Source organism: Rattus norvegicus, chromosome 6 (assembly GCF_036323735.1).
Source record: "Rattus norvegicus strain BN/NHsdMcwi chromosome 6, GRCr8, whole genome shotgun sequence".
In the NCBI taxonomy this organism is placed as follows: domain Eukaryota; kingdom Metazoa; phylum Chordata; class Mammalia; order Rodentia; family Muridae; genus Rattus; species Rattus norvegicus.
Genome location: NC_086024.1, coordinates 80,883,219 through 80,908,418, shown reverse-complemented (window position 1 = coordinate 80,908,418; position 25,200 = coordinate 80,883,219). Strand labels below are relative to the sequence as shown.

Genomic DNA, 25,200 nt, shown 5'->3' with positions numbered 1-25,200 from the left:
AAGGAGGACCTTGCACCATTTCACTGAAGTTTGGCTATACTCAAGACACATAATAAAAGGTGTTATTCACCCAAATGGGCATTTTCAAACGACTAATAAGGTACTTTTCACGTAGTGTATTTACTGTAAGTTTTAAATGCCGATTTCCGTTTTTCAGTAGGCCCTTGTCCTGAAAGGGCTGAGATCACTACTGAGAGCTAGGAGGAACCTGCCTGCGGAGGAAGACCCCTGAGAGACTGGGGTGCTTACCTGTGAGTGCTGGAAAGAGGGAGAGTAAGGGAGTCAGAAAAAGGAGTGCATCCCAAAAGCCAAGAGGAGTGGTTAGAGGCACAGAACTAAAGCTATGAAAATAAAAACAGAAAAGAATGAATCGGAGCAGTGATTTTAAAGGCAGCTCGGTGGCAAGCCACCTGTTCTGCCACCACCCAGGAGGCACAGCCAGGACAGTGGGGAGACAGAGGACTACCAGCGACATAGAGACCTTGTCTACAAACAAGCCGACTTACAGAAATACAGCAACAGTGTTTAAACAAGCATCAAAGCCAAGGCTCATTAAAGAGCAATAAGAGAAACAGCCTCTGAACATCATTGGATTTTACAGGTTTGACTGTTCAGCTAGAGAACTCCAGTCCTAAGGAACTATTTAGAATGTAAGTGTTCTCCAAAGGACTTGAATCTAAAGATGCATAGATACAGAAAATGCTCCCATTTAAAACATAATGCTGAGTCTTCCTGGTAGTTCAAAGAGGAACACCATATGAATTTTTTTAATTGAAAATTTAAATAAAATGTGAATAGGCAGCCACCGTTCCTTGATGATAAACAGTTACCTCAGTTATATCAGGTAGTTTCAAGATACCATAGTGATTTCATGTTCCACAAAAAAAATCTAACAATGGTATTTCAAATGTTTTAATTGTTTGAAATAATAAATGGGATTGCTAAACACTATGAGAGAAGAAAAGGAAGGTGCTACACCTGCCCTTTTTGGGGGGCGGGGGATGTGCCAGGATAACTAAGATTTGCACAGACTCCTCCAGAACTCAAACACTGCTGATGGAATCAGTAGGTAGATTGAGAAAGAATTATTTGAGAAGTTATGAAGTATATTATAAAGGCAGAAATTTGATTGATGAACATTATGAAGGCAGAATTTGATTTATGACAGAAGGATGGAAAAATTGTTCAATAAATCATGCCTGGGCCATCGGCTGACTACTTGGGAAAGAATTGTGCTTTGATTTACCAAAAGTAAGTCAAGATCTACTTAAGATATGTAATAATTAAATATTTATTTGCTTACCACTACCTGTATTGATTAGAGTCATATCAATATACAAAATAGTTGTTTTCCTAGTAGAAGTCATTTACTGTCTACCTTGGAAACTATGAAAAAAATGGACCTGTTTATCCATTTCTGAGACACACCCTGCTGATTCCTAAACTGAAGACCTTTGCAACAGGACAGAGCTCTCCTCTGGAAACTACTATGCCTTCTTTCTGTACCCGGTTCCACCAATGACTAGTCCTATAGATAGTTCAATTCTATATACACTAGAGGTTCATATTAAGAAGTAAAAATTTAAAGGTGGGCACTTCCTTCAGACGCAAGTTACTAGCAGACTGTGTCTCAACCTTACCAGGAAACTAGTAAGGTCCTTTGGGTTCAAATAGAATTATATAAGAACATAATGGATGGCGAGAAACAAACCTATGGTGGCTGTGAAGGCCCTGATGGCATGTATGTGAAATTAATATCTTCTGATGGTCATGAATTTATTGTAAAGAGAGAACATGCATTAACATCAGGAACAATAAAGGCCATGTTGTGTGATCCAGGTCAGTTTATGGAGAATGAAACCACTGAGGTCAGTTTTAGAGAGATCCCTTCACATGCGCTATCCAAAGCATGCACGTATTTTACCTACAAGGCCCACTATACTAACAGCTCCACTGAAATTCCCGAATTCCCAATTGCACCTGAAATTGCCCTGGAACTGCTGATGGCCACAAACTTCCTAGATTGTCAATAAAATAGATTATAAATTATAGTAAACTCAATCCCTGTAGTTCAGTTAGTAATTGTTCACATATGGCATGTTGCCTGTATGAAGCTGAACTCTAAAGTTAGTTGTTGAGCAGATTCCTTCTGTCATTTGCATAGCAGAGTTGAAATTTGTTTGCTACATCAACAAATTAAGGAAGTTTCGCAAACCAAAAAATAAATAAATAATGCCAGTTTAAAAAACAAAAAAAATTAAAAGGTGTGGTGGCACATACCTTTGATCCCAGTTCCTGGGAGGCAGAGGCAGGCACACCTCTGTTGAATTTTAGGCCAGCCTGCTCTACATAATGAGACCCTGCCTCAAAACAGGGGTGAGGGGTGGGGAAGGGTGTGGAAGGGAATAAAAACTATCTGTTGTCTCTTGCCTAACCCGTAACACATGAGTATTAGAAATGGGTTCTAGAGGATTAAGGAAGTCCCCTCCTTTAAAAACTCATCACAGTCCTTCTGCTCTTACTGTTTGCACAGGTGACCATGTGCTCAGAGGGTCACCAGCTGCAAGTGGCTGAAAAGTATGAAGTGGCAGGAGGCAGAGAGGAAGGTGCTGTGATACCGGGTGACACCCTGGCTTCACACTCCCAAGCACTCCCTCTTCTGGGTTCCTGTTCTGAGTGCCCTTCCCAACCTCTGGGCGCTTAGTTTGTTCCTGAAATTTAAACAAATGTCCATTGTTTAACACTGCTATGTACAGTCCCTTGAAATCTGAATAGAGAAGGTTCTTTTTTTAATGGCAAAAAAAAATGAACCAAAAGCAGTTAGGATTTACAGGTTAGATGGACAGGGGCTTCCAGTCTGGCATTCAGGTTGGGGATTGTCCTAAGGTTCATCAGTCAGATTATCCGAGTGTGCTGCCTATATCTCCCCACCCACTCCTAACAGCACCAAATAAGGAAATCACTTTTGAAAGGTTCAGCCTCCTGGGAAATTAGTACACTTTCTCTTTCTTGGGGGCAATTTACATAGACAGGCTGGTTCCAGTTTGGAGAAAAGTAATACAGTTGTCCCCAAGCAAGAAATGCAGGAAGGGGTTGAATTTTCTGCTCATAATCCATGCTAGACAAGTATACTACTGCAATTTGAGGTGGGACAGAGTGTGCTTAAAATCTTTGGAAAACAAGCAATGATTTCATTGTCCTGTTCTTTCCAAATCTGAAAGTGCATCCTTTTCCTGTCTCTCTCTCTTTTTTTTTTTTTAATTAACTTGAGTATTCCTTATATACATTTCAAGTGTTATTCCCTTTCCCGGTTTCCGGGCAAACATCACCCTCCCCCCTCCCCTTCCTTATGGGTGTTCCCCTCCAAACCCTCCCCCCATTGCCGCCCTCCCCCCATAGTCTAGTTCACTGGAGGTTCAGTCTTAGCAGGACCCAGGGCTTCCCCTTCCACTGGTGCTCTTACTAGGATATTCATTGCGACCTATGGGGTCAGAGTCCAGGGTCAGTCCATGTATAGTCTTTAGGTAGTGGCTTAGTCCCTGGAAGCTCTGGTTGCTTGACATTGTTGTACTTTTGGGGTCTCGAGCACCTTCAAGCTCTTCCAGTTCTTTCTCTGATTCCTTCAACGGGGGTCCTATTCTCAGTTCAGTGGTTTGCTGCTGGCATTCGCCTCTGTATTTGCTGTATTCTGGCTGTGTCTCTCAGGAGCGATATACATCCGGCTCCTGTCGGTCTGCACTTCTCTGCTTCATCCATCTTGTCTAATTGGGTGGCTGTATATGTATGGGCCACATGTGGGGCAGGCTCTGAATGGGTGTTCCTTCAGTCTCTGTTTTAATCTTTGCCTCTCCCTTCCCTGCCAAGGGTATTCTTTTTCCTCATTTAAAGAAGGAGTGAAGCATTCACATTTTGATCATCCGTCTTGACTTTCCTTTGTTCTAGGGATCTAGGGTAATTCAAGCATTTGGGCTAATAGCCACTTATCAATGAGTGCATACCATGTATGTCTTTCTGTGAGTGGGTTAGCTCACTCAGGATGATATTTTCCAGTTCCAACCATTTGCCTACGAATTTCATAAACTCGTTGTTTTTGATAGCTGAGTAATATTCCATTGTGTAGATGTACCACATTTTCTGAATCCATTCCTCTGTTGAAGGGCATCTGGGTTCTTTCCAGTTTCTGGCTATTATAAATAAGGCTGCGATGAACATAGTGGAGCACGTGTCTCTTTTGTATGTTGGGGCATCTTTTGGGTATATGCCCAAGAGAGGTATAGCTGGATCCTCAGGCAGTTCAATGTCCAATTTTCTGAGGAACCTCCAGACTGATTTCCAGAATGGTTGTACCAGTCTGCAATCCCACCAACAATGGAGGAGTGTTCCTCTTTCTCCACATCCTCGCCAGCATCTGCTGTCACCTGAGTTTTTGATCTTAGCCATTCTCACTGGTGTGAGGTGAAATCTCAGGGTTGTTTTGATTTGCATTTCCCTTATGACTAAAGATGTTGAACATTTCTTTAGGTGTTTCTCAGCCATTCGGCATTCCTCAGCTGTGAATTCTTTGTTTAGCTCTGAACCCCATTTTTTAATAGGGTTATTTGTTTCCCTGCGGTCTAACTTCTTGAGTTCTTTGTATATTTTGGATATAAGGCCTCTATCTGTTGTAGGATTGGTAAAGATCTTTTCCCAATCTGTTGGTTGCCGTTTTGTCCTAACCACATTGTCCTTTGCCTTACAGAAACTTTGCAGTTTTATGAGATCCCATTTGTCGATTCTTGACATTAGAGCGTAAGCCATTGGTGTTTTGTTCAGGAAATTTTTTCCAGTGCCCATGTGTTCCAGATGCTTCCCTAGTTTTTCTTCTATTAGTTTGAGTGTGTCTGGTTTGATGTGGAGGTCCTTGATCCACTTGGACTTAAGCTTTGTACAGGGTGATAAGCATGGATCGATCTGCATTCTTCTACATGTTGCCCTCCAGTTGAACCAGCACCATTTGCTGAAAATGCTATCTTTTTTCCATTGGATGGTTTTGGCTCCTTTGTCAAAAATCAAGTGACCATAGGTGTGTGGGTTCATTTCTGGGTCTTCAATTCTATTCCATTGGTCTATCTGTCTGTCTCTGTACCAATACCATGCAGTTTTTATCACTATTGCTCTGTAATACTGCTTGAGTTCAGGGATAGTGATTCCCCCTGCCGTCCTTTTATTGTTGAGGATAGCTTTAGCTATCCTGGGTTTTTTGTTATTCCAGATGAATTTGCAAATTGTTCTGTCTAACTCTTTGAAGAATTGGATTGGTATTTTGATGGGGATTGCATTGAATCTGTAGATTGCTTTTGGTAAAATGGCCATTTTTACTATATTAATCCTGCCAATCCATGAGCATGGGAGATCTTTCCATCTTCTGAGGTCTTCTTCAATTTCTTTCCTCAGTGTCTTGAAGTTCTTATTGTACAGATCTTTTACTTGCTTGGTTAAAGTCACACCGAGGTACTTTATATTATTTGGGTCTATTATGAAGGGTGTCGTTTCCCTAATTTCTTTCTCGGCTTGTTTCTCTTTTGTATAGAGGAAGGCAACTGATTTATTTGAGTTAATTTTATACCCAGCCACTTTGCTGAAGTTGTTTATCAGCTTTAGTAGTTCTCTGGTGGAACTTTTGGGATCACTTAAATATACTATCATGTCATCTGCAAATAGTGATATTTTGACCTCTTCTTTTCCGATCTGTATCCCCTTGACCTCCTTTTGTTGTCTGATTGCTCTGGCTAGAACTTCAAGAACTATATTGAATAAGTAGGGAGAGAGTGGGCAGCCTTGTCTAGTCCCGGATTTTAGTGGGATTGCTTCAAGTTTCTCTCCATTTAGTTTAATGTTAGCAACTGGTTTGCTGTATATGGCTTTTACTATGTTTAGGTATGGGCCTTGAGTTCCTATTTTTCCAGGACTTTTATCATGAAGGGGTGTTGAATTATGTCAAATGCTTTCTCAGCATCTAATGAAATGATCATGTGGTTCTGTTCTTTCAGTTTGTTTATATAATGGACCACGTTGATGGTTTTCCGTATATTAAACCATCCCTGCATGCCTGGGATGAAGCCTACTTGATCATGATGGATGATTGTTTTGATGTGCTCTTGAATTCGGTTTGCCAGAATTTTATTGAGTATTTTTGCGTCGATATTCATAAGGGAAATTGGTCTGAAGTTCTCTTTCTTTGTTGTGTCTTTGTGTGGTTTAGGTATAAGAGTAATTGTGGCTTCGTAGAAGGAATTCGGTAGGGCTCCATCTGTTTCAATTTTGTGGAATAGTTTGGATAATATTGGTATGAGGTCTTCTATGAAGGTTTGATAGAATTCTGCACTAAACCCGTCTGGACCTGGGCTCTTTTTGGTTGGGAGACCTTTAATGACTGCTTCTAATTCCTTAGGAGTTATGGGGTTGTTTAACTGGTTTATCTGTTCCTGATTTAACTTCGGTACCTGGTATCTGTCTAGGAAATTGTCCATTTCCTGAAGATTTTCAAGTTTTGTTGAATATAGGTTTTTATAGTAAGATCTGATGATTTTTTGAATTTCCTCTGAATCTGTTGTTATGTCTCCCTTTTCATTTCTGATTTTGTTAATTTGGACGCACTCTCTGTGTACTCTCGTTAGTCTGGCTAAGGGTTTATCTATCTTGTTGATTTTCTCAAAGAACCAACTTTTGGTTCTGTTGATTCTTTCTATGGTCCTTTTTGTTTCTACTTGGTTGACTTCAGCTCTGAGTTTGATTATTTCCTGCCTTCTACTCCTCCTGGGTGTATTTGCTTCTTTTAGTTCTAGAGCTTTTAGGTGTGCTGTCAAGCTGCTGACATATGCTCTTTCCTGTTTCTTTCTGCAGGCACTCAGCGCTATGAGTTTTCCTCTTAGCACAGCTTTCATTGTGTCCCATAAGTTTGGGTATGTTGTACCTTCATTTTCATTAAATTCTAAAAAGTTTTTAATTTCTTTCTTTATTTCTTCCTTGACCAGGTTATCATTGAGTAGAGCATTGTTCAATTTCCAAGTGTATGTGGGCATTCTTCCTTGATTGTTATTGAAGACCAGTTTTAGGCCGTGGTGGTCCGATAGCACGCATGGGATTATTTCTATCTTTCTGTACCTGTTGAGGCCCGTTTTTTGACCAATTATATGGTCAATTTTGGAGAAAGTACCATGAGGAGCTGAAAAGAAGGTATATCCTTTTGCTTTAGGATAGAATGTTCTATAAATATCCGTTAAGTCCATTTGGCTCATGACTTCTCTTAGTCTGTCGACATCACTGTTTAATTTCTGTTTCCATGATCTGTCCATTGATGAGAGTGGGGTGTTGAAATCTCCTACTATTATTGTGTGAGGTGCAATGTGTGTTTTGAGCTTTAGTAAGGTTTCTTTTACGTATGTAGGTGCCCTTGTATTTGGGGCATAGATATTTAGGATTGAGAGTTCATCTTGGTGGATTTTTCCTTTGATGAATATGAAGTGTCCTTCCTTATCTTTTTTGATGACTTTTAGTTGGAAATTGATTTTATTTGATATTAGAATGGCTACTCCAGCTTGCTTCTTCTGACCATTTGCTTGGAAAGTTGTTTTCCAGCCTTTCACTCTGAGGTAGTGTCTGTCTTTGTCTCTGAGGTGTGTTTCCTGTAGGCAGCAGAATGCAGGGTCCTTGTTGCGTATCCAGTTTGTTAATCTATGTCTTTTTATTGGGGAGTTGAGGCCATTGATATTGAGAGATATTAAGGAATAGTGATTATTGCTTCCCGTTATATTCATATTTGGATGTGAGGTTATGTTTGTGTGCTTTCATTCTCTTTGTTTTGTTGCCAAGACGATTAGTTTCTTGCTTCTTCTAGGGTATAGCTTGCCTCCTTATGTTGGGCTTTACCATTTATTATCCTTTGTAGTGCTGGATTTGTAGAAAGATATTGTGTAAATTTGGTTTTGTCATGGAATATCTTGGTTTCTCCATCAATGTTAATTGAGAGTTTTGCTGGATACAGTAACCTGGGCTGGCATTTGTGTTCTCTTAGGGTCTGTATGACATCAGTCCAGGATCTTCTGGCCTTCATAGTTTCTGGCGAGAAGTCTGGTGTGATTCTGATAGGTCTCCCTTTATATGTTACTTGACCTTTTTCCCTTACTGCTTTTAATATTCTTTCTTTATTTTGTGCGTTTGGTGTTTTGACAATTATGTGACGCGAGGTGTTTCTTTTCTGGTCCAATCTATTTGGAGTTCTGTAGGCTTCTTGTATGTCTATGGGTATCTCTTTTTTTAGGTTAGGGAAGTTTTCTTCTATGATTTTGTTGAAGATATTTACTGGTCCTTTGAGCTGGGAGTCTTCACTCTCTTCTATACCTATTATCCTTAGGTTTGATCTTCTCACTGAGTCCTGGATTTCCTGTATGTTTTGGACCAGTAGCTTTTTCCGCTTTACATTATCTTTGACAGTTGAGTCAATGATTTCTATGGAATCTTCTGCTCCTGAGATTCTCTCTTCCATCTCTTGTATTCTGTTGGTGAAGCTTGTATCTACAGCTCCATGTCTCTTCTTTTGGTTTTCTATATCCAGGGTTGTTTCCATGTGTTCTTTCTTGATTGCTTCTATTTCCATTTTTAATTCCTTCAACTGTTTGATTGTGTTTTCCTGGAATTCTTTCAGGGATTTTTGTGTCTCCTCTCTATGGGCTTCTACTTGTTTATTTATGTTTTCCTGGAATTCTTTCAGGCATTTTTGTGTCTCCTCTCTATGGGCTTCTACTTGTTTATTTATGTTTTCCTGGAATTCTTTCAGGCATTTTTGCGATTCCTCTCTGTAGGCTTCTACTTGTTCTCTAAGGGAGTTCTTCACGTCTTTCTTGAAGTCCTCCAGCATCATGATCAAAAATGATTTTGAAACTAGATCTTGCTTTTCTGGTGTGTTTGGATATTCCATGTTTGTTTTGATGGGAGAATTGGGCTCCGATGGTGCCATGTAGTCTTGGTTTCTGTTGCTTGGGTTCCTGCACTTGCCTCTCGCCATCAGATTATCTCTAGTGTTACTTTGTTCTACTATTTCTGACAGTGGCTAGACTGTCCTATAAGCCTGTGTGTCAGGAGTGCTGTAGACCTGTTTTCTTCTCTTTCAGTCAGTTATGGGGACAGAGTGTTCTGCTTTCGGGCGTGTAGTTTTTCCTCTCTACAGGTCTTCAGCTGTTCCTGTGGGCCTGTGTCTTGAGTTCACCAGGCAGGTCACTTGCAGCAGAAAAGTTGGTCTTACCTGTGGTCCCGAGGCTCAAGTTCACTCGTGGGGTGCTGCCCACGGGCTCTCTGCAGCGGCAGCAACCAGGAAGACCTGTGCCGCCGTTTCCGGGAGCTTCAGTGCACCAGGGTTCCAGATGGTCTTTGGCTTTTTCCTCTGGCGTCCGAGATGTGTGTGCAGAGAGCAGTCTCTTCTGGTTTCCCAGGCTTGTCTGCCTCTCTGAAGGTTTAGCTCTCCCTCCCACGGGATTTGGGTGCAGAGAACTTTCCTGTCTCTTTTACCGAAGTTCACAGCAGTAGGCAGGAGGAGAGCCAGCGTCTAGCCTTTGCTCCTTTCCCACCAGGTCAGGTGAGGTATTAGGTAGAAACTCTGGCCAGAACTAGTTAGACTGTCTAGGTGCAACAGGTTCCCAGAGTGCTTCCTGTGTGAACTCTATACTTTGATGCAAGCAAGCTGATCTCTGGTTCTTAAGACTATTTTCACTTCTCCTATTGGAACAGAAAAGCCAGAGTGTGCTCCATAACTGTGGTCTGCTCGTGGTGATGGTGGTTGTGGTGGTGGTGATCGTGATGGTGAGAATGGGGGGTGGGGGAGTGAGGAAGCATGTTGGGGAAGAAGAGTGAGGAGGTGGGGGGTGGTAGGGGAGGTGGTAGGGTGGGGAGTTGGGGGAGGTTGGTTGGATGGTTGGTTGGTTGGTTTTTGTTGTTGTTGGCAGTGATGCTGGTGATGGTTGGTTGGTTTTGTTAGCGGAGGCAGAGGCGGAGGTGGAGGCAGAGGCTGAGGCAGCTGCAGCAGGGTGGTGGTGGGTTTTGGTTCTTTTCCCTTTGAGAAAAGCTTTTGCAATACAGCCCTAAGAAGCCTGGAAGTTGCTGTGTATATAGGCTGGCTTTCTGGTGATCCTCCTGCCTCTGCTTGACAAGCACTGGGTTTACAGGTATGTGATCCCACACCCAGTTTTGTGCTCCAGACTCTAAGTGAAGTAAAATTACACCAAGCACTCCCCAGATGACCTGGGCCCAGGCTGCATGAAACCCTGAAGCACAAGGAAAGGAGTTGAGCATGTTAGGCCTAGCTCCTCACAAAGATACACTGGCAATGGGCCAAAGCCCCAGCACGCAGCACGGTTATCCTCTCTAATACAGCGAGGGTGCCGAATGAGAGAAGTAACTAAGAGGAGGATTCAGGATTCAGGCTCTCTTAGGCCCATAGCTGGGAATCATCTCTATTTCCTAAATTCATGTCAACGCCAACTTGTAATGAACGTCTACTAAAGTTCCATCAGAAATGTCTAAGCCCATGGACAACTTCTCCATGGCAAAACCTCCATCTCCAACAAGAAAAATAAAAATTGTTTGAAAACAGTGTTTGCTTTTAAAAACTCAGTGGGAAAAAGAAGACGTATTTGTGCTTTGATCAGATTTTCCATGAAGATCTAATTTCCTCAACTGAGGCTCCTTTCTCTGTGATAACTCCAGCTTGTGTCAGGTTGACACACAAAACCAGGTAGTACACCAATGTTAGGGTTTATGTATTTTCTGGAGTTAGTCTTGCTATTTACTGATTTATCCTTTAATTTGTATGATCAGATGAGGAAAAAGTACCAAAATTAGACCATTTGTGGGTAATAACTTGACTAATTTTAGAGAAGATTCTAGGCACTGCTAAGAATGTGTATTCTCTACCAGAAGTGGGGATGCTCTGTGTGTGGCATGTCAATTTAGTTTTGATGCTTCCTTGTTGATTTTTAGTTTGAAAGTTCTAGCTAGATGTGAGAGTGGTGTGTGCTGAGGTCTCTCTGTATTATTGCATCAGGGCCAATATGGTCTTTTATATCTTTTGCTGTGTGCTTTATGAAGCCAGGGTGCCCGAGATTTGATATATATTTACCATAGGTATATTCTCTGGATGAACTGTCCCTTTATTAATATGTAGTGACCTTAATGTATCATCTGACTGGCTTTGGTTTGAAGTCTACTTTATCAGTTATGAGAATGATTATCCATCATGTTTGCAGGTTCCATTTGCTTGGTGGGTTTACTTCCAACTCTGACCCTTACATTTTGGGTGTCTTTCCTGGTTTTGTGAGCTTCTTGGTAACAAAGGTAGTTGGATCTTTTTTATCCAGTCAGCCAGTCATCCTGTGTATATAGTTGGTGAGTTAAGACCATTTATACTTTAGGTTATTATTGATAATGGTTTGTGCTTTCTGGTGATTTTGTTGGTCATTTCTCTGGTCCACTTGCCTATTAGATCTTCTCTCTCTCTCCTGCTGATGTAGGATTTTTGTAGATTTGTGACATTGAAGATGACTGATTCTTTCCTAGTTCTCTGTTGATCTCTTCCCTTCAAGAAATGCATTCTTTCCTGTTGTTTTGGCTAGTTTCATGTTAAGATCAGACTGTAGGCATGTAGAGTGTCTTCTTTTTTTTTTTTTTTATTAACTTGAGTATTTCTTATATACATTTCAAGTGTTATTCCCTTTCCCGGTTTCCGGACAAACATCACCCTCCCCCCTCCCCTTCCTTATGGGTGTTCCCCTCCCAAACCTCCCCCCATTGCCACCCTCCCCGCATAGTCTAGTTCACTGGGGGTTCAGTCTTAGCAGGACCCAGGGCTTCCCCTTCCACTGGTGCTCTTACTAGGATATTCATTGCTACCTATGGGGACAGAGTCCAGGGTCAGTCCATGTATAGTCTTTAGGTAGTGGCTTAGTCCCTGGAAGCTCTGGTTGCTTGACATTGTTGTACTTTTGGGGTCTCGAGCACCTTCAAGCTCTTCCAGTTCTTTCTCTGATTCCTTCAACGGGGGACCTATTCTCAGTTCAGTGGTTTGCTGCTGGCATTCGCCTCTGTATTTGCTGTATTCTGGCTGTGTCTCTCAGGAGCGATCTACATCCGGCTCCTGTCGGTCTGCACTTCTTTGCTTCATCCATCTTGTCTAATTGGGTGGCTGTATATGTATGGGCCACATGTGGGGCAGGCTCTGAATGGGTGTTCCTTCAGTCTCTGTTTTAATCTTTGCCTCTCCCTTCCCTGCCAAGGGTATTCTTTTTCCTCATTTAAAGAAGGAGTGAAGCATTCACATTTTGATCATCCGTCTTGACTTTCCTTTGTTCTAGGGATCTAGGGTAATTCAAGCATTTGGGCTAATAGCCACTTATCAATGAGTGCATACCATGTATGTCTTTCTGTGAGTGGGTTAGCTCACTCAGGATGATATTTTCCAGTTCCAACCATTTGCCTACGAATTTCATAAACTCGTTGTTTTTGATAGCTGAGTAATATTCCATTGTGTAGATGTACCACATTTTCTGAATCCATTCCTCTGTTGAAGGGCATCTGGGTTCTTTCCAGTTTCTGGCTATTATAAATAAGGCTGCGATGAACATAGTGGAGCACGTGTCTCTTTTGTATGTTGGGGCATCTTTTGGGTATATGCCCAAGAGAGGTATAGCTGGATCCTCAGGCAGTTCAATGTCCAATTTTCTGAGGAACCTCCAGACTGATTTCCAGAATGGTTGTACCAGTCTGCAATCCCACCAACAATGGAGGAGTGTTCCTCTTTCTCCACATCCTCGCCAGCATCTGCTGTCACCTGAGTTTTTGATCTTAGCCATTCTCACTGGTGTGAGGTGAAATCTCAGGGTTGTTTTGATTTGCATTTCCCTTATGACTAAAGATGTTGAACATTTCTTTAGGTGTTTCTCAGCCATTCGGCATTCCTCAGCTGTGAATTCTTTGTTTGAAAAACCACAGTGTCCTTTGCCTTACAGAAGCTTTGCAGTTTTATGAGATCCCATTTGTCGATTCTTGATCTTAGAGCATAAGCCATTGGTGTTTTGTTCAGGAAATTTTTTCCAGTGCCCATGTGTTCCAGATGCTTCCCTAGTTTTTCTTCTATTAGTTTGAGTGTGTCTGGTTTGATGTGGAGGTCCTTGATCCACTTGGACTTAAGCTTTGTACAGGGTGATAAGCATGGATCGATCTGCATTCTTCTACATGTTGCCCTCCAGTTGAACCAGCACCATTTGCTGAAAATGCTATCTTTTTTCCATTGGATGGTTTTGGCTCCTTTGTCAAAAATCAAGTGACCATAGGTGTGTGGGTTCATTTCTGGGTCTTCAATTCTATTCCATTGGTCTATCTGTCTGTCTCTGTACCAATACCATGCAGTTTTTATCACTATTGCTCTGTAATACTGCTTGAGTTCAGGGATAGTGATTCCCCCTGAAGTCCTCTTATTGTTGAGGATAGCTTTAGCTATCCTGGGTTTTTTGTTATTCCAGATGAATTTGCAAATTGTTCTGTCTAACTCTTTGAAGAATTGGATTGGTATTTTGATGGGGATTGCATTGAATCTGTAGATTGCTTTTGGTAAAGAGTGTCTTCTTAATTAGCGATTGATGGGGAAGGGACAAGTCCACTGTGGGTGGTGCTATCCCTGGGCTGGTAGTCCTGGATTCTATAAGAGAGCAGACTGAGCAACCATGAGGAGCAAGCCAGTAAGCAGTACTTCTCCATGGTTTCTGCATCAGATCTTGTCTCCACAACCCTGTCTATTTGAGTTCTCATCCTGATTTTCTTTGCTGATAAACCGTGATATGGAAGTGTAAGTCAGATGGATCCTTTCCTCCCAACTTGCTTTTGGTCATGGTTGTTAGAATACTCTAACAAAGTATTCTTAAAACTCTAACCTGTATTCTTGTGGATGAAATTTTTTATTCTGTGGGTGCTGTTCCTTTAATAATTTTCAGCACTAACTTATTGGTGCATTAACTTATATTTGTCCTCAAATATCTTATTTACCTGTAAATTTCTCCATTAAAATAACCTTGCTAGGTATCTTGGTTGACAGTTGAAATACACCACTTGCATTTGAAGACTGTGTTATCCGATATTAGAACAGTGACACCTGCTTGCTTCCTCGTTCCATTTGCTTGAAACACATGTTCTATCTTTCAACATAAGGCTGCATCTGCCTTATGTGGTGAGGCCCATTTCCTGGAGACATGAATAGAGGAATCCTGTCTTTTAAACTAATCTGCAGCTCTGTGTCTTTTCAGCGGAGAATGGACATCACTGATATTCAGACTTGGTTTAGAAACATGTGTAATATGCTTCTTGTCATTCTGTTGATTTGTAATAGTTGGTGTTTTTATTTGCATCGTTTGCTTACCTGCTGCTGGAACACAGTTTGTTCTTTAGCGTCATAGACATAAGTGTTTACCTTTCTTTCAGAAAGGAGGCTTCTTTCACATATATTCCATAGAGTTAGCTTAAGGGTCATGAATTTCTTTTCCTTTTTTTTCCTTTGGATTTTTGTATTACTCCTTAAATTATGACAGTTGTGTTGACTATAGTAGGCTGGATTGGCTGTTGTTTTCTTCCTGAGCTTGAAAATCAATGTTTCTGATGAGAAATCTCTCATGAATATGATCTCCCCCCCTGCCTCATACTTCATATATGACTTGTTGTTTCTCACTTGCAAGCTTGGGTGTATTTTCTTTGTTCCTTGTATTTATCATTTTAATCTTAGTATTATGTGGGAAGGCTCTTTTCTGGTCTTGTCTACTACATTTTCTACATGTTGCCTGAATAGACATCTTTTCCTCTAGATCTGGGCAATGTTCAATAAACAATGTTAATTTTTTATTGAAAATGTTTTCTAAGCCTTTAACATGAGGTTACTGTTCTGCTACGTCAGTGTGCTGTGTAGCAATTTCATCCAAGTTGTAATGTTCCCTCTTAGAGGAGAGAAAAGAAGTTTGCAAGACTTAGGAAGTAAACAGAAGCTTACAGATCTCAGAACTGATGGAAACTGCAAAGTCCCATGATATATGTGATATGTGATATATGTGATATATGTAGTAACACCTGACAGAGAAGGACCCTTCCACTGCCTGTGAGTTGCATGGGGAGCCTCAGGGATGCAGCTTTCATGGATCATTACCCATGCAGAATAGGCTTCTGGGTGACTCAGCTGCCCTTGAGTCATCAGTTTTCCTGTAAGTGACCCTGATAAACTCACTGGCTCACTAGGCAAAGCTGCAGTGGAAACATTTCTTTGGTCTACAGTGCCCTACCTGGAGTGCGTAGGCATGAAGTCAGATCTCCTTAGAAAGAATCACAAGGCATGAATCACAGGTTGATTTTCATGGTGCCTTATAGATCTCACATGTTTCATTCATGTAGTTTTATGAAGTTCTCTTCATAGTTAACCGAATGCTCCAACTCCCATGTATTGTTTTCAAGCCTGAGAGTCTGTCTTCCCCCAGAGTCAGAGGTTTTTACTTAACTTCTTGAATTTTTCATTTCCAGTTTGTTTGTTTTACTATTTCCATCTCTTTATTGAATTCTACTTTCATATCCTATATTGGCCTCCTTATTTCCTTCAGCCTTTTTTGTTATCTCGGGATTTATTTAGGAGTCTGTGTCCTTTTCTGTTTCTTTGAATATATTTATAATCAGTCTTTCAGTTCCTTGTCTGGGATTTCATTCTTTCGTCAGGAGGCTATTTAATGGGATGGGTAATTTCTGAAGCAGTCAGATTACCTTGGCAATATTCAAGACATATCATGTTGAGGTAAGGTTGAAGCCTTCTCTGTCTCTGTCATCCTCTGTCAGGAAGACAGACTAGGATACCAGACTCCATTCCTAGTACTCCCCTAAGAGTAGAATACTATCAAAATTTGGGTCCTCCATAAAAATCCTGTGTTACTTCACTCCCCACTCTTAAGCACTCATCATTTTAAGAAGTCAAGGAAGAATGACAGAGCCTTGCACAATAAGGGCCTAAGGCAGTGGCTTCAACCTGTGGGTTGAAACATCTTTGGGGGTTGAATGACTCTTTCACAGGGACCGCCTAAGACCCTCAGAAAACACAGACACTGACATTCCAATTCACAACACAGGGAAATTACTTACGAAGTAGCAATGAAATAACTTCATGGTTGCGGGTGTTGCCATGCAGCATTGGGAAGATTGAGAACCACTGTCCTAAAGTACGAGTGTGAAGGAAAAAAGACTGAGACCCGTGAGTAGAAAGAATGGGAGAAAATAGAAAGAAGGCATAAAATAACAATAGGGAAAAAAGAGTGAAAGATGAGGCAACTTTGACTGAAGGTCGAATAATGAGTGGGAGGTTTGGAAATGCAATCAAATAGCTTCAAACAATCCCAGCTCTGAGACATCTGAGACTGTGGACACCACAGACAAAGTGAGCTCATGCTCTGGTGAAAACTTTATCAAAGTGGGGAAGGAAAGAATGAATGTGTGAATAGTGATAAGGTAAGGAAGAGGGGGGATGAGAACAGGACAGGAGAGAGCTGGCCATGAATACTACATAGAAGATGAATTACTGCACAGTAGGGAGAGCTGGGTGGAGGGACAGAGTCTGAAAGGTCTACCTCCTTGCTGCTCCTTGAAGCCACAGCCCCTCCTCTTCCTTCTGTGGCTCCTGGATGCCTGTCATACTCCTGGGCAGTCTTCTGCACAGATATTTCCTGGGTGTCCCTCAACATACAGGGTTGTGAATGTTGTTCACCATGGTAAGTGGTCCTTTGCAAGGCTAGGTCACAAATGCTGGCACTATCTTTCTTTACAGATTTAAAATGGAAATCTGTACTACTATTTCCTGGGCAGCCCTTTCTGGTGTCAGGTATACAACCAGGAACCTGCACCCACATTCTCCACAAGATGCTAGCTCTGCACAGTTTCCTCCCCATAAGTTAGAGATATTCTGGTCAGGCTTTAGCATGTAATAGTGACATTTGCTCTGTGTTTCCTAAGAGTACAGTTCACTGGGGGCCTGGGACCAATATGGATTTGTTAAAATAGTTTCTCACTGTGGCTCTGTTTATTTGCTTGATTGCCTTTTAATGGCATCTTGCTGCTACTCAGGCAGAATGTTGAGAGAGAGGGTGGTTTTTTTTTTCATTTATAGCCCAAACTGTCTCCCTTCTTCCCTCATTTTCTTTTCTTTCCTCTCTTTAAAATGTCTATTATGAGAGTAAAGAATTTCTGAAGTTGTTCACTTCCTGTCTTTAGGAAGGGAGAACTCCTGAGACTATACCAACCCCTCCAGGAAGGACTCCAGGTTTTTTTTTTCCTTTTCTGTTCTGCTTTGTTTTGATATTAGACTAGAATGTTTGGCCATCAGCCACCTATTCTGATAATAGTTATCAAACTTTCCCCAGTTAAGTTCTCTGGAGGTTGTTGGTTTGTTATCTACGGACTGCTAAAAAAAAAAAAAAAAAACAGCAGATGTTTTTAACAGAAATAACAAGGTAGTTCTAAAATATTTTCAAATGCCCTAAAATCATCCAAATAATTTCAAAAGGAAAGACAAATCTAGACAGTTTACTGTATCCAGTTTCAAAATTTACTACAGGGCCAAGCATGATGAAACATGCCTGCAAAGCCTGCTCTTGGGAGACAAAGACAGGGGGTCACAGTCAGGTTAGTCCAGGCTATATAGTGAGACCCTGTCATAAACACAAGCACAAAGAAAACAAAACCCACATTACTACAGTAAACTCAGTAATTTGGAAAAGGGCCTTGGCAAGCCACCAGCCTGAGTAAATGAAGCCAGACAAAAGTGTACATACTATCTACTTAAAACTGTAGAGCACACAGCCTCCTCTGTAATGTCACAAGCAGACCTCAGTGGCTGCCAGGCGGTAGAGAGGTGAGGGCAGTTGTGGATCGCAGAGTGAGAGGAAAGGAGCAAAGATTCAGTTATCTTGATTGTAGCAGTTGTTTCAAAAGTGAATATCTGTCAAAATTCCTTAAACTGTATACCTGTGTGGATTCTACAGTGGGTAAATTGTACCTTGGTGCAGTTTACTGCTTATAAATCAGGCCACTGCTCAAAGGTGTGAACAGGAAGAGCAAATGGTAAACATGGATATCTGAATGCTTTTAAAAAAAAAATGACTATCTCCTTAAGTTCATCTACACGAAATCTGCAAAAGGATTTGCTTTGTCTGAAGTCTTCAGTAGCAAATAACCCTTACAGTAAGCTCATAGTATCTCATTTACTCCCAAACTCAAGACCAACAGCTCTCAATTCTGAAATTAAACAGACTCCATTGCACATTCTCACCTAACAGTGGTTAAGGCTTGTCCGATACTCGCTGTCCTGGCGCAGGGTGGCCGAGATGGTCAGTGATGACATTAGTTCCCTCCACTCTGAGCTTCTACCCTCCCCAGAGCTATCTTAATTCCTCACCCTCGTTTCCATCTATGCCCCCCTTTACCCAATTCCCCGAAGCCTAGTCTACCTACCTCTATTGGCGGTTTTCTAGCTTCGCTTCAATCCATGCTCGTTCCCCCTCAGAAATTTTCCTTTAGCTCAAGCTTACAGACTACAGAAACCCATGGACTACTCTGGCCTCAATCACTTCTCAGTGTTGTCCCTGATTTGATACGACTTTTGTGACAATTAAACCCACCGAAGTGGATGAAAGAGCGGGTACACTGGCTCAGCCAATTGTCAGAGTCTTACTAGAGTCCCAAAGAAGTTACCTGCACCCCATCCACGGCCTCTGCTTACCTGCCTGATTCAGGAGGCCCAGAACTTCTCCCAGCTGATGATGATGGACCAGATACCCCAGAAACTGGCAACACCCAAGGAGGCCCAGGCAGGCTCGATCAGCTAAATAGGAAAAAAAGGACCGGCTCCCTTGTTGCCCAGCAACAAGCCTCACCTCGAGGAAGTTCCGGTTCCAACACGTGAGATGGTCACATGCTCCACTCCCAACCCCTGTCACAGAGGATTGCCTAAGACTTAGTGTCCAGAAATCAGTTCCAGGCCCTGGTTCCAGCCGCTTAAACCCTTCATGAGGGGTCTCAGTTCAATGGATGGTGGAAACGGGTCCCAAGAGGCAGCCTGGTCACACATCATCTACAGCAGCTGCTTTTCCTAGAATGGCCAACCGCCCAGCTTAATGAACCATTTATAACACCTTTCTTTATACAGACACACAATCATTTGTTTTTAAAGGAGTATGTCTACATTGCCTGTCAGTGTCTGCCATGTTACCTACCATGAGCTCAGCTCGAAAGACATTTGAACTCTTCAGCATGAGATTCAAGCTTCTGGAACATACAGAATCATCTTAAAGTCTACAACATTCAGTTTTTCTGAGGTGATCTAAGAAACAATAATTGGCCTTATCTATTAAAGTTGAATGTACACATACTTAATATCCACCAGCTCTGCTAAGTACAGCAAGAGACGCAAACAAAAATATATAGATTTTTAAGAAAGGAGCAAATTGTAAACATTTATATTCAAATTTTAAAAAAAAACTTAGCCATTTTGTCTATCTGGCTAAAAATGAAAAACAACCCAAAGGTTCATCAAAAGCAAAATTCACAAAGATGTGTGGTCATAAATTAAGCTTATACAAAGGAAATGAATCATGTTCCACATTGGGAGGGGCATCAACAGAGTTTCTCACACACGCGATGTGGGGCGAAGAAGTCAGACAGAGTGCCCCATGTTATCTGAGTCCATTATATAGAGCTCAAATTCCAGATCAGCATAAACTATACCACTTACAGATGCACACTCAGTTGATTTATTACAAATAACCACAAAAAAGCCAGCATAGTCACTGTGCTGCCTAGTTTTATACCTACTTGGCACAAGCTAGAGTCACTGGTGAGGAGAAAGGCTCAGCTGAGAAAAACGCCTCCAAGAGATAGCACTGGCTACAGCCTATAGGGCATTTCCTTGAGTAGTGATTGATATAGGAGGGTGGCATCTGATGGCCTCTTCTGATCCCTGCGGGTATGAAGATCCACATCACTCACACACACACACACACACACACACACACACACACACACACACGGGGGGGGGGCAAAAAATTATAAATTTAAGAGGTTTTAAATAGACTTCCAGTCTCCATCTGTGCCCAGAGCTGGGGCTATCCCACAGCTCTCGGACACAAAACCTGCCCTGAGAGAGCTGATATCCCAGGAGGGCTCTCACTCCTAAGCCCACAGCCCACAGGTGCAATACTTCTTTCTCTCCATTGATTGTCCAAAGAGAGACCCGCCAGAAGCACATGGGGTGAGGGAGCCACAGGGCGGCCTAGGACAGGACCCTTCAGGTTTCCATCTTCACCCAGAGCTGGGGCTGTCCCACAGCTCTCAGACCCAAAACCTACCCTAGATTACTTGTCTCCAAGGAGTGCTCTCACCTAAGATCACAGGCTCACAGGAGGAACAAGCTCCAGTAAGAGACTGCAAGACCAACTAACATCAGAGATAACCAGATGACAAGAGGCAAGCACAAGAGCATAAGAAACAGAAACCAAGATTACTTGGCATCTTCAGAGACCAGTTCTCCACCAAAGCAAATACTGGATACTCTAACACATTGGAAAAGCAAGATTCTGATTTAAAATCCCATCTCATGGTGATTTTAAAGGACTTTAAGATGGACATAAATAACTTCCTTAAAGAAATGCAGGACAGCACAGGTAAACACATAGAAGCCCTTAAAGAGGAAACACAAAATATCCTTAAAAAATTACAGGAAAAAGCAACCAAATAGATGATGGAATTGAAGAAACCATCCAGGATCTAAAAATGAATATAGAAACAATAAAGAAATCACAGAGGGAGACAACCCTGAAGATAGCAAACCTAGGAAAGAGATCAGGAGTCATAGATATAAGTATCACTACCAGAATACAAGAGATCGAAGAGAGAATCTCAGGGACAGAAGATACCATAGAAAATATTGACATAATACTTAAAGACAATGCAAAAAGCAAAAAGTTCTTAACCCAAAAAATCCAGGAAATCTAGGACACAATGAGAAGACCAAACCTAAGAATAATAGGTATAGAAGAGAACAAAGATGCCCAACATAAAGAGCCAGTAAATATCTTCAAGAAAATTATACAAGAAAACTTCCCTAACCTAAAGAAAGAGATGCCCATGAACATACAAGAAGCCTACAGAAATCCAAACAGAATTCCTCCCATCACATAATAGTCAAAACACCAAATACTCAAAACAAAGAAAGAATATTAAGAAGCAATAAGGGAAAAGGGTCAGGTAACATATAAAGGCAGACCTATCAGAACTACACCAGACTTCTCAACAGAGACTATGAAAGCCAGAAAATCCTGGACAGATGTCATACAGACCCTAAGAGAACACAAATGCCAGCCCAGGCTACTATATCCAGCAAAACTATCAATTAACATAAATGGAGAAACCAAGATATTCCATGACAAAAACAAATTTACACAATATCTTGCCACAAATCCAGACCTACAAAGGATAATAGAGGGAAAACTCCAATACAAGGAGGGAAACTACATCCTAGAAAAAACAAGAAAGTAATCTTCTTTCAACAAACCCAAAAGAAGATAAACACACACACACACACACACACACACACACACACACACACACAATTCCACCTCTAACAACAAAAATAACAGGAAAGAGTCGCTATTCCTTAATATCTCTTAACATCAATGGACTCAATTCCCCAATAAAAAAGACATAAACTAACAGGCCAGATAGGTAAACAGGACCCAGCATGTTACTGCATACAGGAAATGCACCTCAGTGCCAAAAACAGACACCACCTCAGAGTAAAAGACTGAGAAAGAATTTTCCAAGCAAATGGTCCCAAGAAACAAGCTAGAGTAGCCACTCTAATATTAAATAAAATTGACTTTCAACCAAAAGTTATCAAAAAGGATAAGGAAAAACACTTCATACTCATCAAAGGAAAAATCTGTCAAGATGAACTCTCAGTTATGAACATCTATTCTCCAAATGCAAGGGCACCCACATTCATAAAAGAAACTTTACTAAAGCTCAAAGACCACATTGCATCTCACACAATAATAGTAGGAGACTTCAACACATCACTTTCATCAATGGACAGATCATGGAAACAGAAACTAAACATAGACATAGAGAAACTAACAGATGTTATGAACTAAATACAGAGATCTATAGAACATTTTGTCCTAAAACAAGATAATATACCTTCTCAGTACCTCATGGTACCATCTGCAAAATTAACCATATAATCGGACACAAAACAGGACCCAATAGATACAAAGAGATTGAAATAATTCCATACATCCTATCAGATCAGCATGGACGAAGGCTGGTCTTCAATAACAACAAGAACAACAGAAAGCCCACATACACATGAAAGTTGAACAATGATCTATTGCTAATAACTTGGTCAAGGAAGAAATAAAGAAAGGAATTAAAGACCTTTTAGATTTTAATGAAAAATAAGGTACAACATCCAAACTTATGGGACACAATGAAAGCAGTGCCAAGAGGAAGACTCATAGCTCTGAGTGCCTCCAAAACGAAATTGAAGAGAGCATACACTAACAGCTTGACAGCACACCTGAAAAATCTAAAACAAAAAGAAGCAAATTCACTTAAAAGGAATAGACAACAGGAAATAATCAAACTCAGGAATGAAATCAACCTCGTAGAAACAAAAAGAACTATACCAAAAAACAAAAAACAACAACAACAACAAAAAAAAAAAACAACAAAACCAGGAGGTGGCCCTCTGAAAAAATCAATAAGATAGATAAACCCTTAGCCAGACTAACCAGAGGGCACAAAGACAGTATCCAAATTAACAAAATCAGAAATAAAAAGGGAGACATAACAACAGAAACTGAGAAAATTCAAAAAATTAACAAATCCTACTATAAAAGCCTATTTCAACAAACCTGAAAAATCTGGAGGAAATGGACAATTTACTAGACAGATACCAGGTACCAAAGTTAAATCAGGATCAGATAAACCATCTAAACAGTCCCATAACTCCTAAAGAAATAGAAGCACTCATTAAAAGTCTCCCAACCAAAAACAGCCCAGGACCAGATGGGTTTAGTGAAGAATCTATCAGACCTTCATAGAAGACCTCATACCAATACTCTTCTAACTATTCCACAAATTAGAAACAGAAGAAACACTACCCAATTCTTTCTTCGAAGCCACAATTGTGCTTATACCTAAACCACACAAAGACCCTACAAGAAAGAGAACCTCAGACCAATTTCCCTCATGAATATTGGTGCAAAAATACTCAATAAAATTCTCACAAATGGAATCCAGGCACACATCAAAACCGAACATCCATCATGATCAAGAAGACTTCATCCCAGGGATGCAAGGATGTTTCAGTCTATGTAAATCCATCAACATAATCCACTATATAAACAAACTCAAGGAAAAAAACCATGTGATTATTTCATTAGATGCTGAGAAAGCATTTGACAAAATTCAACACCCCTCCAAGATAAAAGTCTTGGAAAGGTCAGAAATTTAAGGCTCATACCTAAACATACTAAAACCAATAGATAGCAAATGAGTTTAATGAGCCAACATTAAACTAAATGGAAAGAAACTCTAAGCAATCCCGCTAAAATCAGGAACTAGACAAAGCTGCCCACTCTCTCCCTATTTATTCCATGTAGTACTCAAAGTCCTAGGCAGTGCAACAACAAAAAGAGGTCAAAGGGATACAAATTGAAAAAGAAGAGTCAAAATATCACTATTTGCAGATGATATAGTATACTTAAGTGACCCCAAAAGTTCCACCAGAGAACTTCTAAGCCTGATAAACAACTTAATCAAAGTGGCTGGGTATAAAATTAAATCAAACAAATCAGTAGCTTTCCTCTACACAACAGGCTGAGAAAGAAATTAGGGAAATGACACCCCTCATAATAGTCCCAAATAATATAAAATACCTCAATGTGACTTTAACCAAGCAAGTGAAAGATCTGTATGATAAGAACTTCAAGTCTCTGAAGAAAGAAATTGAAGAAGATCTCAGAAGATGGAAAGATCTCCCATGCTCATGGATGGGCAGGATTAATACAGTAAAAATGGCCATCTTGCTGAAAGCAATCTACAGATTCAATGCAATCCCCATCAAAATTCCAACTCAATTCTTCATAGAATTAGAAGGAGAAATTTGTAAATTCATTGGAAAAGCAAAAAAACCAAGGTAGCAGAAGCTATTCTCAGCAATAAAAGAACTTCTGGGGGAATTAGCATCCCTGACCTCAAGCAGTATTACAGAGCAATAGTCATAAAAACTGCATGGTATTGGAACAGAGACAGGCAGGTAGATCAATGGAATAGAATTGAAAACCCAGAAATGAACTCACATACCTATGGTCACTTGATCTTTGACAAAGAAGCTAAAACCACCCAGTGGGAAAAAGATAGCATTTCCAACAAATGGTGCTGGTTCAACTGGAGGTCAGCATATAGAAGAATGCAAATTTACCCATTCTTATCTCCTTGTACAAAGCTCAAGTCCAAATGGATTGAAGACCTCCACATAAAACCAGATACACTGAAACTAAAGAAGAGAAAGTGGGGAAGAACCTCGAACACATAGGCACAGGGGAAAATTTCCCGAGCAGAACACCAATGGCTTATGCTCTAAGATCAACAATTGACAAATGGGACCTCATAAAATTGCAAAGGACACTGTCAATAGGACAAAATGGCAACCAACAGATTGGGCAAAGATCTTTACAATCCTACATCCGATAGAGAGCTAATATTCCAATATACACAAAGAACTCAGGAAGTTAGACTCCAGAGAGCCAAATAACCCTATTAAAAATGGGGTACAGGGGTTGGGGATTTAGCTCAGTGGTAGAGTGCTTACCTAGCAAGCGCAAGGCCCTAGGTTCGGTCCTCAGCTCTGAGAAAAAAAAGACAAAAAAAGTGTTTAAAAAAATGGGGTACAGAGTTAAACAAAAGAATTCTCAGCTGAGGAATATCAAATGGCTGAGAACCTAAAGAAATGGTCAACATCCTTAGTCATCAGGGAAATGCAAATCAAAACAACCCTGAGATACCACCTCACACCATTCAAAATGGCTAAGATCAAAAATTCAGGTG

At 40.8% G+C, this 25,200-nt stretch overlaps 1 protein-coding gene across 15 annotated transcripts in view; it reads right to left on the bottom strand.

Annotated features, from left to right (window-relative positions):
• The window catches only part of Ttc6 (tetratricopeptide repeat domain 6), a 231,116-nt gene that overhangs the window by 194,752 nt on the left and 11,164 nt on the right, over positions 1–25,200 (bottom strand). For 14 of the 15 annotated variants that reach the window (XR_005505974.2, XR_005505975.2, XR_005505976.2 and 11 more), the window contains exon 1: positions 18,815–18,972. The exons of the other annotated variant lie outside the window; for it this stretch is intronic. The gene's annotated coding sequence lies outside the window, so the exon portion shown is untranslated. Of the gene's footprint in view, positions 1–18,814; positions 18,973–25,200 lie in introns of those variants that run through there. 15 annotated transcript variants of the gene reach the window in all.